This window comes from Camelina sativa, chromosome 14 (genome assembly GCF_030686135.1).
Source record: "Camelina sativa cultivar CO46 ecotype springtype chromosome 14, ASM3068613v1".
NCBI lineage: Eukaryota > Viridiplantae > Streptophyta > Magnoliopsida > Brassicales > Brassicaceae > Camelina > Camelina sativa.
In genome coordinates, this window is record NC_141893.1 from 16,057,893 (window position 1) to 16,071,967 (window position 14,075).

At 48.5% G+C, this 14,075-nt stretch overlaps 1 long non-coding RNA gene across 1 annotated transcript; it reads right to left on the reverse strand.

Moving 5' to 3' along the window:
* Positions 1–555: 555 nt before the first annotated feature.
* LOC147928289 (uncharacterized) lies at positions 556–13,558 on the reverse strand. The gene is made up of 2 exons (XR_015580481.1): positions 13,076–13,558; positions 556–809 (listed from the first exon to the last, which is right to left on the reverse strand). It is a non-coding gene; the product is annotated as an uncharacterized LOC147928289 (long non-coding RNA).
* Between the last annotated feature and the right edge of the window lie 517 nt (positions 13,559–14,075).

Below are 14,075 nucleotides of genomic sequence, written 5' to 3' on the forward strand. Positions count from 1 at the left end.
GCAATGAAGTTATAGTCCTTATTTGTTCACCTATTCTCGACATTCATCGTATGAAAGATGAAAAATTAAATTGTGAAGGATGAAAAATTAAACTATATAGACAACGAAATAATAAGGAACTTAAGAATTAAACCTCCACTACAAAAAAATAACTGTTTAACATCATTTATTTTATATATTTGTATCAGATTTAAATGATATAAAAATTATTTACATCAATTTAACAAATGATTTACATTTTGTTGATGCAAATAATTTGCATCGGTTTACTGAAACTGATGTTAATATACAAAATATTTACATCGATTTTCTTAAATGATGTTAACATGTATCAGTTACAAAAAGTGATCTAAATTTTGCATCGGTTATTATAAATAACGTGAGTATGTGTTACGGTTATAATAAATGATGTTAAATATTTCTATTAATTATTTAAAATTAATTTTGGTTTGTTATTTGATTTTAATAAATCGATGTTAAAATTAATTTCAATTTTTATAAATAAATTTGGTAATTGAGTCATTTACATAAATAATTAAAAATAAAATAGAATACTTTTCGTCTAAATTAAAATAACTGAAGAAATTGTGGTACAAATGTACAATTACAAAAATAATAATTAAATTACAATAGTTGACCAAAACAACAAAATTACTTAATAAAAAAAATTAGAGAGGATAATAAAAGAGATTACGGCAACTCAAGCGGCCAAAATCTTAACTCCGGCCAGAATCTTAAGCCCAGCCATAACAACCACTGCTTCCGCGCTCCGCGGTCAAGAAACTACACCTCTCAACAAGCCACCGTCCCTAATTGTTTGTACCGAGGATTATGCAGTTTAAACAAATAAAGAGTTTGTGGGAAAGAGCGAGCGAGTCCTTTATTAATCGGGGAAAACGTGAGATCGTCACTTAAACAAATCGTGCTAGAGCTTGTTAGTCCACAGACGAACTAGTAAGCTTAAAATGACGAACTGAAAACAAGACGAGTTATACGAAAGATAATAGCAGTTTTCGATGCAAAGTATTGCTCTGGGGGTATTGTCCGCGGGTCAGGATGATGATCCCAATAAATGCCTTCTCCTTTTATAGGAGACTGTTGACCTAGGAGAGTTTAGGGTTTCCTCTACGAATTCCCGAGATTGCCCTTCTGCGGGAATTAATGACCTGCATCCAATCTTGCTGGGCCGAGAATGCAACTAATGAGTGTCGTTGGGCCGAGTGGCATATTGGGCGTAGCCCATATCCAACAATAGTCCCCCCCTTAGTCCGGAGAGTGGCAGTCTTTCTGCGATCGGCGGGCATGCTTAAATTGTCCGTAATATGCCTGCTCGGCACAGATTGTCTCGGTTTGCCTTTAGGGAAGAAATTGCTGTAGTAGCTCTTTTTGTAGATGCCAGGCTCGTCTTTCGAGAAATTCCGTGCATATCCAACGGTCCTTACTTTGAGCGCGGTATTCGATGAATTTCCGGAAATGGGGCATGTCGCAGATCGAGGTGACGGATTACGACAGTAAAATTTCCGTTTTATTTACTTATTTATGTCTCTCCTTCTCCTCCTTTTTCTTCACTTCCTCTTCTCCATAAAAAGGTAACTTTCTCTCTCTATCTTTTTATTTTTTTTTTATGCTTTCACTTCTTTCTCTCTCTACTTTTCTCTCCCCTTTGTTTGGTCACATTCCCTTGGAAACCTAGCATCCGCCGCCGAGCTTCCCATCGTGAGATCGCCGATGGTCGGCTCAATACCGTCGGATTATTTGGATCGGCAATGGTCGGCCGCCACCGTGGATCGTTCAGCTCGGCCTTGTGGGATTGGTCATTCCTCGTCGAAGCACGCATCCGTCGAGGGGGACTACGCCAAATGGAGCTCGGCGCCGCCTCTCGACTCCATCATACAAAGCTCGGCGCCGGCACTCGATTCCGCCGACTGCGAGGTCGGCCGCGAAGATGATTTCGCTAAACGGAGCTCGACCGCCACTGTGGATCGTTCAGCTCGGCCTTGTGAGATCGGCCGTTCCTCGTCGGAGCACGCATCCGTCGAGGGTGACTCCGCCAAATGGAGCTCGGCGCCTCCCCTTAGTTCCGCCGTACGAAGCTCGGCGCTGTCCCTCGATAATGCCGGCTGCGCGGTCGGCAACCGTGAGGCGAGGTTGGGCAATGCCGGCATAGATCCTCCCGATGGTGGAGATCTCCGAGGTCGGCTGGTCGAGGGTGAGCTCGGCAGATCGCATGAGTGGGCGATGGGATCCGTCGGTCGCAAATCTAGTGAGGTCGGCGCGTTTTTGATTGGTTCCAATGGCGAGGAAGGAGATCGGCCGGTTGGTTTTGAGCTCGGCGCGAGCAGTGGGGATCGATCTGACAGAGGAGGAGGTTGCGTTTGGGCAGAGCCGAGGTTGGCGTAGAGGCCTCCGTAGGTCGATTTGATGGTTTCAATAACGGTTGTTGTGCGAACGACGCCGACTCTGATGACGGCGATCCCGATCTTATGATGGGAGGTCGCGAGGTCGGCGTGTCTCACAGGAAAGATTGCCGTCCTCCGACGAGCTGCCGATTGCCAACGCACGCGCGTGGTAAAACTCTTGCGGGAATCCGACGCGCTTTCTCCCAAGAATACGGGGTTTATAAAGATGTTTTCGATGACGTTGGTATCGACATTGGAGCAGAGTGTGGAGATCTCGACAGTCTGGCCAACGAGTACAGTTTCGCTGATATTCTCGATTTCAGCGGGGATAGCGATAGTGGTTCTGGTGGGAGTCCTATGGATGTTGTTCCGGCCGAGGATACTGATCCTCGTTCGGCTGTTTTGGGTCTCAGTGCTACGTCGATTGGTGCCGATCTTTCAATCGGTCCGGCCGATCACGGTCCTTCGTTGTGCACATCGGATAGTATTGCCGAGATGGCGCGGTGGTGTAAGATGCCCGAGGGATTGGTTTTCCGGGTTCCTGAGTCTCACGAACGTCCTTGGACGCCTCCGACAGGTTTCATCGCGCTTTTTGAGCATTACTTTACTGAATGCGGTCTTTGGTTCCCTTTGTCGGAGTTTTTGATACGCTATTGTGCGAGGCGTAGGATCGCCATTTCTCAGCTTTCTGTGGGGGGTATCCGTAATGCGGTCGGTTTGGCGATACTTGATACCAACTGTGGTATAGAGGTTGACGTGCATTTTCTGGAAGAGGCGACCAAGTTCACAAAAGTTAGAGGTAGTCCGGGATACTTCTACACCAGTGCTAGATCGGGTCATCAGATAATCGTCGGGGCCGAGAAAAAGATTCGTCGTTGGCAACGTTATTTTTTCTTTGTCAAGCGGGACGAGATTTCGTTTGACGATCTTGATGTGTTTTGTGCTACTGAGTGGAATATGTTTTCCGGTAGCTTCATAGTTTCTTACTCGTACTTGTTTGACTGTCACCCGACTGGCTTCTGACCCTTTCCTTGTTTTTGTTGGTGTTTGCAGAGCCTGTCGTCCGTTTGCGCGCTCATCCTCCAGGTTTTTTCGATAATCTTAGACAGATTCGAACACTAGGGGCACTTCAATTGCCTTCGATTACTCAGAGATCTCGTGAGTTTCCTCCTCATTTTGTTGTATCGATTGTTGCTTTCCTTAATGGTTATTGGATTGTTATACTTTTGTTTTCCTTTTTAGGCCTACCGCGCTTAGGGATGGGAAAAGTTAACACTCGTCTTCCTCGATACGTCGATCAGTTCAAGAAGGCCGTTGAAGCTGGGTCTTCTTTGCGTGCTGCAGACACTGAAGTTGCCGACCCGTCGCCGGGTGGAGGTGCCGATCCGCGAGTTGCAGGGGATCTGAGGTCGGCGGAGGTTGGCGCCACCCGTGCTGACAAAAGGGCTGCCAAGGTTCCTGCTGTCGTTCCGCGTGGGCAGAAGTCACGTGGCGAGGCTTCTGATGCTCTAGCGATCGTTGTCGCTGATTCTGGGCGTCCTACTCCATCGAGGAAGAGGGCTTCTCATGGTGAGGTGGTTGTTCCCGAGCCCGAATCGTCCAAGAGATCTAGGAGGGATGGTATTCCGCGCGACACCACTGAGATTGATGATTCATTCTCCTTTTCTTACAAGACGAAGGATGAGTTGTTCATCAACAACGCTGTTGCTTGTGGTGAGCTCGCTAGCAAGGTTCGCGGGTCGTTTGACCCGCTCCCCTCTGTGGGTTCTCTCTACGATCCCGAGCTGTATAGATCGTGGGCTCGGAAACACTTCCAGGTTGGCATTTGTCTTTATTTTTTGATTGAATTTTCTCAATTATTATCTTAATTCTTTATTCCTCGCATTTCTGGATGGTGGTGGCGTGAACCGCATGGTCGTCTCGTACGAGCGTCGCATTGCCGAGCTGGAGAAGCAACTTGCTGATTCTCGTACTTCTGAACCATCGAGGAGATCGGCTGAGGAGCTTCGTCAGGATCTCGATAAAGAGCGAGGGGTTTCTACTGTTCTCACGAAGCAAAATGCCGGTTTCAGGAAGCAAGTAGCCGATCTCAAGGCTTCTCTTGACGCTTCTCGCTCTCGTCTCGAGCAGTTCGAGGTTGATCACGCGTTTCAGAAGGCGCAGTTGCAGCAGCTGCAAGCGGAGCGGCATGGCATCGACGTCGAGGTTGCTGGCTACAGGTCTCGTATTGAGAGGATGAGGAAGCATATTCTTGATAACAGAGCCGCGCAGGAGTCCCTTCTGACCTTGAGCCAGGTGAGCGGCACCTATGATTGTCTTCAGGAGTTGGCGAATAGTGGTACGATCGTTCCGTCGAAGACTTTGCTCGGCTTGGAGGCTGATGCGAAGATGTGGGAGGACAAGGTTCTTGGTTTCGATATCGCCGACGTTCTGGACAGCGACCTCGAGGCTCTCCCAGAGACTGCGATCGTTCCTACGAACCTTCAGGCGGCGGAGGTTCCCGTGATCGTAGGAGAGGAGGTCGTCATGGCAGGGGCACCTGCGGGATCGGACGCTCAGGTTGCTGCTGAGCAGTGACTTGCTTTTATCTTGTTCTATTAGGACCTATTCCCGTTTGGTAACGGATGTTGGGCCGTTTAGGCGATGTATTTTTCTTTTTGAACCTTTGCATTATGATTGGACTTGTTTTATGTGTTGTCTGCTGATTTTATGATATGTGTCCATCGTTCTATGGATGTGTTCTTCGAGAATTGCGGTATTGATTGCTTTGCCTCGAAAATTGCACTATTTGTTCTATAAATTGGCCTTCAAGTTGCTCATTTCTCATCATCCTCCTTTCTTGTTTTAAAGATAAATCTCTCCTTTTGAAGGGTAGTTGAGATCGGTAATATGCCTGTGAAAACGAGGTCGGCGTGGCTGAGGAGGGCGCGAGAGCGGCTCTCCGTGAGGTCCGACGACGTAATTCGTTCCGAGATGGAGTTTTATCGTGCTCAGATCCAGAGGTTGAGAGCTTACATTCTTGCTACGCGTCGAAAGTTCGAGCGTCATTTCTGGTTTCATCGTGTTGACGGAGTTATCGGATATCTTGAAACTATGATCGACGAGGGATTTTTGGTCCCGAAATGGAGGTGGGATCGTTTGTTAGAGGAGCGCTCTCGTCGTGAGGAGTCAATGGCTGAGGTGGAGATTCCCGTCCTTGAACCGGACGATCTCGATCCTATTGGGAGCAGGCCCTTTGAAGGTCGGCCCGAGCTCGATGCATGCCGGACTCGGGTCAACATATTGCGTCGTTATATTATTCAGTTAGAGTGCACGGACCATTTCTTCGTTGAAAGCAACCGTGCTGAGGGGATTCGCTCGTATCTCGAGGAGATGGCTGCTAGGGGTGCGAATGTCCCGATGGACACGCTGGAAAGTCTGCGGAGGGAGTGCCAGGTCTGGCATGTGAAATTTCCGAGCTCGAGTTTGATAAACCCTCCGATGCCGATCTGGGATTTGAAGACTAAGTTTGCACTTTGAGACTTGTTCGTTTTGTTAGTTTTGTTTGCCGAATGTGGCTTTTCGTGTTTGGCTTTCGTTGCCTTGTCTTTTGTGTTTTTTTTTTTTGAAATAAGGATGTTTATTGAATGAAAATGTTTTTGTGTATTTCCTATCTTTGGTATCGAGTTGTATTTTACGGTGCAAGACGTCTCCTGGCTTATCCTGTTACGTGTTTCGAATACCAAATGTTTAGGGTGGTAGTTGAGATGAGCTCGTCGTACCTTTTAGGTGCGGCTCTGGTGTCCGGCTTACCCTGTGTGTGCCACGAGGTCGGCAAGAGAGTGCAAGTAAGAACTTTGCTTATACAAACTTAACCGCCTGCTAGCTGAATGCGATCTGGGTCGGCTTATTTATGCAGATTATTTCACTGCTGCATCCATGAGGAACGCGTTTTAAATCGTTCCCTTGGCCAGAGGGTCGATGTAAGAGCTGGACATCTCGCGGAGACGGACTCGTTCGAGAGAGCTCGTGTGTTTTGATAGGTTGAAACTTTTATTTTTAATTTTTTGGTATAGCTGTGCCGTGTGACGGGCTGCCTACGTACCCTTAGAAAAGGGATCAAGCCATTCGTAGTTCGTATTACAAAGGGAGAGCTCGGTAGTACGAGCGTTCTTTTTTTTTTTTTTTTTTTTTTTTTTTTTTTGTAAGCGAGTTCTAATGGTAATAGCGTTTAAGGTTGCCGGAATTCCATGAGCGAGGGATTGGTGTGCCGTCCATGGCGAGCAGCTGGTAGACGCCGGGGGTGACGACCTTGGAAATCAGGTATGGGCCTTCCCAATGAGCGCCCATTTTTCCTGCGTTGAGCTCGGCCGTGTTCTCGAAGACTTTTCGGAGGACGAGGTCGCCTTCGTCGAAGTGGCGTGGCTTCACCTTCTTGTTGTAATATTTAGCGGCTTGCTGTTGATAGTTCTGAATTCGAAGAAGAGCCTTGTCGCGTTCTTCTTAAAGGGTGTCGAGGGTATCAAGCATCATCTTAGTATTGAGAGTGGGATCGTGCACGAGCATTGAGCGTCGTAAGCTAGGTACGCCGATTTCCTCTGGTGCGAGGGCTTCCATTCCATGCGCAAGGGAGAACGGTGTCCTTCCCGTTGATCGGCGCGGGGAAGTTCGGTGCGACCATAGAACGCCATCGAGCTCGTCGGCCCAGAGACCTTTCTTATCTTCGAGTCGTTTCTTTAGTCCGTCAATGATGGTCTTATTGGTCGCTTCGGCCTGTCCGTTGCCTTGTGGGTAGCGGGGGGTCGACTTGCTCAAACGGATTCTCCACTTCGCGCAAAAACCTTCGAATTGGAGCGAAGTGAATTGCGCGCCGTTGTCGGTGACGATCTCATACGGAATTCCGTGCCTGCAGATGATGTTCTTCCACACAAATTTCTGGACTTCGTTTGTTGACGGGACGCAGGGAGAGGTCCAACGATATCCATTGCCCATCGCATAAAAGGATATGGTGGAGAGGTCGTTCTCAACAGTTCGGTTGGCGCGTGGATGATCGGAGCGTGGCGCTGGCATTTCTCGCATCTAGCGACGAACTTATCGCAATCGTCGTTCATTGTTGGCCAATAATGACCATTGTTGCGTATGCGTTGTGCGAGCGCGCGACCTCCTGAGTGATTACCGCCGGAACCTTCATGAACCTCTCTCATTACATCGTTGATTCCTTCGGGACCGACGCAAGTCAAAAGTGTAACAGATGCTGTCCAACGGAAGATGTTGCCATCGAGAAGTGTGTAATGCGCGCAGCGAGTTCGAAGGCGCCGGGCCTCCCACTTGTCTGAAGGGACGATACCGTCTGCGATAAAACAATGGATTTCTTCTTGCCAATCGTGTGGTCGCTCGTGAAGTTCAGGATTGGGTTGGGCGTGCGATGATGACGCTTGCTCGTGAGATGGTGACGATTGTTCCTGAGACGATGAGGTTCGTCCTTCGCTGGTTGCGGATCCCTGCTCGGCCGAGCACTCCACAGGTGGCACATTTGTCGGTGGTTCGATGACGAATAGCGTGAGTATGGGGTCGCTGTCCTCTGTTCTTTGCTTTTTCGAGACTTGATCGCTGAAAGTCTCGTGCTCGATGAGCTGTTGTTTCTTTTTCTTATCTTGGATGCTGGGCTCGGCGTGCGCGAGGAGATTGATGCTTGGTCGATCGATGCTCTCGACAGGGATTACTCGGCGTAAGTCGGGATCGGAAGTGGATGCGAGGACGGCCAGAGCGTCGGCCGGTGCGTTGTCACTTCGGGGAATTTTGTTCAGCTCGAATGTCTCAAAATTGTTGGACATATCTTGGACAACTCGGAGGTAGGCATCCATGCGGTCATTCTTCGCCTCGTAATCGCCGCTAAACTGGTGAATTACCAGCTGTGAGTCACAAAAGACTTGTATCTTTTTCACCCCTATTCCACTTGCCAATCGCATTCCGGTGATTAGGGGTTCGTACTCGGCCTCGTTGTTGGAGGCGGGAAAGGCGAGCCGGAACGATTGTTCGAGTACTTCGCCCGTTGGCGAGACGAGGTGAATGCCGATCCCGGAGCCGTGACGAGAGGATGCGCCATCCACGTGCAGTGTCCACTTCTCCTCTCGCGGACAGCCGAACTCTAGCTCGGGGCTGAGATTTTACACAAGTGCGGTTTTTATATTCGATGTCGTACTCGCTGAGTTCCACTGCCCACTTCGCCAGGCGGCCTGATTGACTGGGGCTGTGGAGGATGGTTCGCAGAGGTTGGTTGGTTAAGACTTCAACAGTGTGGGACTGAAAATACGGCCGAAGCTTCCTGGCCGAAATTACTACAGCGTAAGCGAGTTTTTCCAACGTGGGATATCGGAGCTCGGCTCCGTCTAAGCTTTTGCTCACATAGAAGATTGGGTGTTGTTCTCCTCTGTCCTCCTTGATTAGTACGCCACTGACCGCCGAACCGGAGACAGCGATGTACAGATATAGAGTTTCGCCCTGATCGGGCTTTGCTAGGACAGGGGGAGTAGCTAGGTAGTGCTTGAGTTCTTGGAAAGCAGACTCGCACTTCTCATCCCATTCGAACTTTTTGTTGCTACGAAGCAACTGGTAGAAAGGTAGACACTTATCGGTAGAGCGTGAAATAAATCTGTTCAGGGCAGCGATCCGCCCGGTGAGGCGCTGAACTTCTCGGGTGTTGCGTGGAGATGGAAGGTTGGTGAGCGCCGAAATTTGTTTCGGGTTAGCTTCGATACCTCTCTTCGTGACGAGGTATCCTAAGAATTCTCCAGAAGTCACGCCGAACGAACACTTGGCTGAGCGAGATGCAAGACGTGATCAACGGCCTGGGTTGACTTGACCAGCATATCATCGATGTAAACTTCCATGGTTCGTCCGAGCTGCTCGGCAAACATGCGGTTGACGAGACGCTGATAGGTTGCACCAGCGTTCTTGAGGCCAAATGGCATAACCTTGTAACAATAAGTTCCTTGATCGGTGATGAAGACCGTTTTCTCCTGATCGTTCTTGTGCATCATAATTTGGTTGTATCCGGAGTACGCATCCATGAATGACAAGAGCTCGTTCCCCGCGGTTGCCTCGACTAGTTGGTCGATGCGTGGCAGGGGAAAGCTATCCTTTGGACATGCCTTGTTGAGATCGGTAAAATCGACACACACTCGCCACTTGCCGTTCTTTTTCTTAACCACTACAGGATTGCTCAGCCAGTCAGGATACTTAACCTCACGGATGGATCCAGCCTCGAGTAATTTCTTGACCTCCTCGTTAACGGCGGCGGTACGCTCCGGTCCGAGCTTTCGACGCCTTTGTTTTATCGGTTTGAACGTCGAGTCCACATTGAGCTCGTGGCATGTTACATTTGGGTCGATGCCGGTCATACTGTTCATGCTCCATGCAAAGGTCGCTGCGTTCTGGCACAGGAACTTTACGAGCTCGTCCTTGATTGGTTGTGGTAGGTCGGCTCCGATTCCCACGCATCGAGTTGCGTCGAAAGAGTCAATGTTTACTTGGACGATTGATTCGGAGTTAGGGCGAACGCGACCGTCTGGGCGCTCGGCTGAGTTCGAAACGGTGAACGTCCGGGCGTGTCGTTGTTGACGCTCGATGATGAAGCAGGTTCGTGCTACCAGCGGGTCCCCTTGTAGTGTAAATATTCCTCTAGGAGTTGGGAACTTTACGCACTAGTGGTAAGTTGACGCCACGGCCTTCATCTTATGCAACCAAGGAGTGCCGAGGATGACGTTGTATACGATCGGCTTATCGACGATAGCAAAGTTGATACAATGCATCGTCCCGCCCACATAGACCGGCAGCATGATCGTACCTTCCGTCATTACTGTGTCGCCGTCGAATCCGGTGAGGGGTTGAACATCGTGTTTGGTGGCCCGCAAGTCTATTTCCATTTGAATGAGCACGTCTTTGAAAATGACGTTTACCGAACTTCCTGTGTCGATCAAGATTTTGGTGACCATGCTCTCGCCGATCTCCATTTCGACCACCAGTGGGTCGTTATGAGGTCCAGTGAGACCTGATGCGTCGGCTTCTGTGAACACGATTGGGTCGGAGTTCGTAGTAGGTGGCGTGCTTTGAGCTAACCATCCTCGCTTGGCCTCTAGTCCCCGTCGATAAGCTTTGATAGAACGGACCGAGTCACAGCAAGTCGCCAGACCACCCATGATCATGTTTATTCTTCGGCGTGGAGCCGGAGCGTTGGCATCCTCAGTTCGCTCGGGATTCCTTTTATGGGTTGGTGGGGGCGGAGGTAGAATTTCAGGTCTCGGTTGTGGTGCGGGAGCGGCGTTATATTGCTTGCTCGGGTTTTCGTTCTCAGGATTGAAGAAATGGTTATCCCTGTGAGCGGCTATTTGTCGTCGCTCGAGATCGACGTCAATATGGCCTTCTTTAAATTTGTCGAGCAATATTTGTTGGAGGGTGCGGCACTCTTCTGTTGAGTGTCCTGCTCGCTTGTGGTATTCGCAATATTTGTTGCCACCCTTTCCTGATGGGTCTCGGACCCACTTGTTATTCCAGGGCCTTGATGAAGATGCCTTGGGATCTTGATTACTAACTGCAAACGTTTGGACTTTCTTTCCTTTGTCCAACTTGTCGGTGTATTCTTTGTCGAAGTGTTGTCGAGGCTCGTGATGCTCGTCTTGTGCCTTCTCTTTTCCTTTGGACGATTTAGGGGCCGGGGGTTCTGGACGGTTTGTCCTCGATGCCTTCTCTTCGTCTAACTCTATGTATCTGTTAGCGCGGTGTAGTGCGTCATCCAGGGTCAGGGGCTCGTGTATTATGATATCTTCCCTAAATCGGGAGCCGTGAGCGAGAGCATTTCGGAGAGCCGATATTGCTGTGTCGTCGGCAATCGAGAGCTTTGACACGATTCTTTTAAACCTCTCCATGAAATCTCGGAGAGATTCGTTGTTTCGCTGGAACATGTTCCAGAGATCGACGTTCGACGCGCCCCGAATCATGAATGTAGAGTGGTGTTGGAGAAAGGCGGTGGTGAGCTCGTGATAGCTCCCTATCGAGTTCGGCGGGAGCCGGGAGAACCACCCTAGAGCCTCATGGGCTAAATTCTCAACGAACAGCTGGCAGCAGCCAGCCTCGTACTCTTCGTCACTAAAGTGAGTTCGGCTGATTGCAAAACTCATTGACGTCAAAAATGGTTTCGGATCGTCTAATCCATTGTACGGGGTGAACTTGAACTTGTTTACGTAGCGGACTTGAATGCGGGAGATTCGCGCCGTGAACGATGAGCGTTGGACTTCTTCGAGCACTCGATCGAGGTTGGGAGCAGAGCTCGTGGCTTGATGGACTCTGGAAGAGAGTTCGTGGACCATCGCCTCTAGGCGTCGTATGGTTTCATCCTTGAAGTCGGCTTCGGGCTGTTGTTGGATCGGCAATGTCGGAGTCGGCGGGCTACCGCTCCTTTGGTCATGGCCGTCTCGCAGCTCCTCATTTGGCTCCTCTCGACCGCGGCGATCAACAGATCCTACGATAATGGATGTCGGGCGGCGTCTGTGGCCGTCGTATCGGTCCTCCACAGAAGGTTGCGCTGGGGGAGGATTCTCGTTCTCGTTGGCGGGACTGCTGTCGTTTCGGCGCTCGCCCCTCCTTCGTTGGAGCCTGCTGATTTGGTTCTGCGAGGCCTCTTGTGCGGCTGCGATGGCCTCGAGCCGTTCGTTCGTTCGTGTTTCCTGGCCATCAAGACGACCGAGAATGATCTGCATCATATCGTCGAGTCTGTTTCTTTGTACAGGTAAGGGAGAAGCGGCGCTGGGGGGAACGGTAGCGTTGGTGAGAGCGGCGGTTAGGAGGGCAGCGGCGCTGGTAACCAGCTGGTCTGCGACAGGTCCGGCTCCGGCGTGCGCAGCTACGGGAGGCTCGGAGGATGTGTCAGGCGCCGGCGGAGAGACTGTGCTCGGCAGTGGGCCCTCGTCTGGGCTCGGCAGGGAACTCGGCAGGGAGCTCGGCAGGGAGCTTGGCAGGGAGCTCGGCAGGGAGCTCGGCAGGGAGCTTGGCAGGGAGCTCGGCAGGGAGCTCGGCAGGGAACTCGGCAGGGGAACAGTTCGCGTTCTCGTTCGCCCCCATCGCTGCCCCGTTGGTTGCTCCGTTGCTTCGTCGAAGTTTTCGCTGGGGTTCGTCATGACCTTCGAGATTTCGAGAAAGTGAGGATCGTCGGTTTTGAGTCGTTAAAAGAAACGTTTTACTCTTGCCCCACGGTGGGCGCCAGTTGTTTGTACCGAGGATTACGCAGTTTAAACAAATAAAGAGTTTGTGGGAAAGAGCGAGCGAGTCCTTTATTAATCGGGGAAAACGTGAGATCGTCACTTAAACAAATCGTGCTAGAGCTTGTTAGTCCACAGACGAACTAGTAAGCTTAAAATGACGAACTGAAAACAAGACGAGTTATACGAAAGATAATAGCAGTTTTCGATGCAAAGTATTGCTCTGGGGGTATTTTCCGCGGGTCAGGATGATGATCCCAATAAATGCCCTCTCCTTTTATAGGAGACTGTTGACCTAAGAGAGTTTAGGGTTTCCTCTACGAATTCCCGAGATTGCCCTTCTGCGGGAATTAATGACCTGCTTCCAATCTTGCTGGGCCGAGAATGCAACTAATGAGTGTCGTTGGGCCGAGTGGCATATTGGGCGTAGCCCATATCCAACACTAATCACTCTCCTTCACCAAAACAGCCATTCGCCACGAAAAAACACATTTAACCTGTGCTGCACCAGGACTACTGTGAAAGAAAGATGCCCCGGTTGGATTCACTCCCAATCTTCGCAAGAAGAACATGTCTCCTCCGTAAAGCACCAGTACAAGAACTCTACATCATCATCATATGGAACACATTAGAAAAACAAATCTTTGAGATGCCGACAGGAGTGTTCTTTAGCGGAGAGGTTCAACATCTTCACCGGAGAGATAGAGCTTATTCAGAGAAAGCTGGAGTGCTGGACTCAAAGAGAAGTTTGATGTCACATTAATGTATATGACATCGAAGATGAGGAAAAGTTTGTTTTTAGCTTTTGATTCTCGTGTAGGTTTTATCACTTAGGAGATATTATTGTCAATGCTAAATATTGTAACAAAAAATTTTGAATCTGAATTAGAAGATATTTTACTTGCCATAAATTTCGGTTAACAATTATGTTTGCTAAAAGTCTCCCGCACAATAGAAATTTATTACCACTCAGTTTATTGGATATATATATATTCTATCGTTTACTTAACAATTGATGCAAACATAATTATTTCAATATTTAAGTTTTTTTATTCAAGTAAAATTGGTTTTATTAGTCTCAAATGTTTTAAATGAGGCAAATTAAGGTAAAAATACATCAGTTTTAACAATTGAAACTAAATCGCATAATTAACTTTGGCGTAATTTATATGAATTTTATTAGCATCATTTATTATTGATGTAATTTTTTTCCTAAAATTTTTAAGTGATGTTAGTAAATACATAAATTATTTAAGTGAGGGAAATATATATATATTTGTATCAGTATTTTGAAAGTGATACAAACGAATATAAACTTGCATCAATTTTGATGAATTGATGTAAAATAAATTAATATTAATATCAATTATCATTAATGATGTTAAATTAGATATTTTGTATCAATTATTAATAAGTCATTTAAATTAGTTTTATTTAGTTTTTT